At 33.2% G+C, this 2,695-nt stretch overlaps 1 protein-coding gene across 2 annotated transcripts in view; it reads left to right on the top strand.

The window, feature by feature from the left end:
* LOC144964205 (ecdysone receptor-like) overlaps positions 1–2,695 on the top strand; it is a 312,004-nt gene that overhangs the window by 88,799 nt on the left and 220,510 nt on the right. The gene's annotated exons all lie outside the window — the stretch shown is intronic.

Genomic DNA, 2,695 nt, shown 5'->3' on the forward strand with positions numbered 1-2,695 from the left:
CAAGTGTTCATCCCACTTGAGCCTGTCATCAATTGTTACACCAAGGTATTTGTAGTGAGGAACTCGCTGGACGAATTGGTCCTTTAATTTTAACGGCTCTAGTAGTAGTAGTAGTAGTAGTAGTGGTAGTGGTAGTGGTAGTGGTAGTGGTAGTAGTGGTAGTAGTGGTAGTAGTGGTAGTGGTAGTGGTTGTAGTGGTAGTGGTAGTGGTTGTAGTAGTGGTTGTAGTAGTGGTTGTAGTAGTGGTTGTAGTAGTGGTTGTAGTAGTTGTAGTTGTTGTAGTAGTAGTTGTTGTAGTAGTAGTTGTAGTAGTAGTTGTAGTAGTAGTAGTAGTAGTAGTAGTAGTAGTAGTAGTAGTAGTAGTAGTAGTAGGGATGCAGAAAATAATGACAGGCATTTCAATTTTGACACGGCGCCGCCAAGTCTGGGACTTTTTTGTCCTAGTGCGGAAGTCTGCTATATTTTTCTACTATCACAAACGATATGAACACGGGACTGGGACAGTCCTGTCCCGTTGATTTTGTAGCATTTCACAACGGCTTGGGACGCAACGGGACTGTTTTGTCCTGTCCCAATAGGTGCGGAAGATTTCTCTAAATTCTATATGTTACAGATTTGGGACAGGACTGTCCCAGGACAGTCCTGTCCTAGTGCGGAAGAGGGTTTAAACGTTAGGCCAGAAAACTCGTCAGGACGGGTTGTTTTGGCTTGTTTATTCATTAATTTGTTGTTTTGTTCGTTTCTATGTTGTTGTTTTTTGTTTTTTTTTTTTTTTTTTGGGTTTTTTTTTTTTTTTTTTTTTACCTTAGTTATCTTTTATTTATTTGGAGAGGGGGGGGGGGGGGGGGGGGGGGGGGGGGAGAATTTCATTTCGCTGCTCTCTCTCTCTCTCTCTCTCTCTCTCTCTCTCTCTCTCTCTCTCTCTCTCTCTCTCTCTCTCTCTCTCTCTCTCTCTCTTTCTTTCTCTCTTGGAGTGCGTCTGGAGACATGTTTGATCGGTTTATACCGGCCGAAATAAGACTCTTTCCTACAGATTAGATTTAAAAAAAATTAAGGTTTTACAGATAGATATATATATTATTATTATTATTATTATTATTATTATTATTATTATATTATTATTATTATTATTATTATTATTATTATTATTATTATTATTATTATTATTATTATTATTATTATTATTATCATCATCATCATCATCATAACTAATAATCATAATGATAAAAACAAGTCATCATCATTATCATCATCATCATCATTGCTGTTGAAGTAGTTTTATTTTGGCTTGATGACGTGCTACCGTTAGATTCTGTCAGCCCATCAGTAGTACTTAATTACAAAGACGAATATATTGGTAACAGACAGACCTTAGAATGACCTTGATCAAAAAAGAGTCAACCTCGTGTGCCCCGGGTTCATCCACTACTCCCCGAAGTATAGAGATATGAAACATGCTGCCAAAACTGTCGGTTGACGTCCGTCCCGTCCCGTCCCGTCCCCCCGTCGGACAAGTCGGCCTCAAATGTCGTACGTAATACACGGTTTGACTCCGAACACCTGGACCGGTTGGATTATCCGGGCAGTCAGAAGGCCATGCCCCTGTAGCATCCCTAGGTGGGCCCTCATAATATTGTAATGTGGTGACGGCATTAATTAAGATAATAATAATAATAATAATAATAATAATAATAATAATAATAATAATAATAATAATAATAATAATAATAATAATAATAATAATAATAATAATAATAATAATGATAATAATAATTTTAATGATAATAATAATAATAATAATAATAATAATAATAATAATAATAATAATAATAATAATAATAAATAATAATAATATTATAATAATAATAATAATAATAATAATAATAATAATAATAATAATAATAATAATAATGATAATGATAATAATAATAATAATAATGTGTCCCCGTCACGCCGGTTCGCTGCACGGTGAGAGAAATAAGTCATGACCTCACTGCGTCATTTTCCATTAATTTCTTCAATGTTATCATCTATAATATAGGAAGTGCAGTCCAGTCCATTGTTCTTTACGTTTTGGAAGCAAACACAAATTGGGGTGTTTAGGGTTTGTTAGTTTTTTTTTTTTTTTTTTTTTTTTTTTTTTGTTTTTTTTTTTTTTTTTTTTTTGTGTTTATACTTGTTTTTAGTTAATTTTGTTTGTTTGTCAATTAATTAAATTTACTTATTTTTATTTATTTATTTATTATTTATTTATTTATTATTATTATTATTATTATTATTATTATTATTATTATTATTATTATTATTATTATTATTATTATTATTATTATTAGTTGTTATTTGGGACGGGGGAGGGGATTGTTTTCTGTTGATTGTTGGGTTTTTAAAATTGTTTGTTTGTTTTTTTTTTTGTTTTTTTTTGGAAGGGGGGGGGGGGGTTGTTTGTTTTGGTTTTTTTTTGGAGGTTGGGGGGGGGGTTGTTTGTTTTGTTTTTTTTTGGAGGGGGGGGGGGGTTGTTTGTTTTGTTTTTTTTGGAGGGGGGGGGTTGTTTGTTTTGTTTTTTTTTGGAGGGGGGGGGTTGTTTGTTTTGTTTTTTTTTTGGAGGGGGGGGGTGTTTTTTTGTTTTTTTTTTGGAGGGGGGGGTTGTTTGTTTTGTTTTTTTTTGGAGGGGGGGGTTGTTTGTTTTGTTTTTTTT

Source organism: Berghia stephanieae, chromosome 2, assembly GCF_034508935.2.
Source record: "Berghia stephanieae isolate SIO BIC M18660-M18661 chromosome 2, UCSD_Bste_1.3, whole genome shotgun sequence".
NCBI classification, from domain to species: Eukaryota; Metazoa; Mollusca; class Gastropoda; order Nudibranchia; family Aeolidiidae; genus Berghia; species Berghia stephanieae.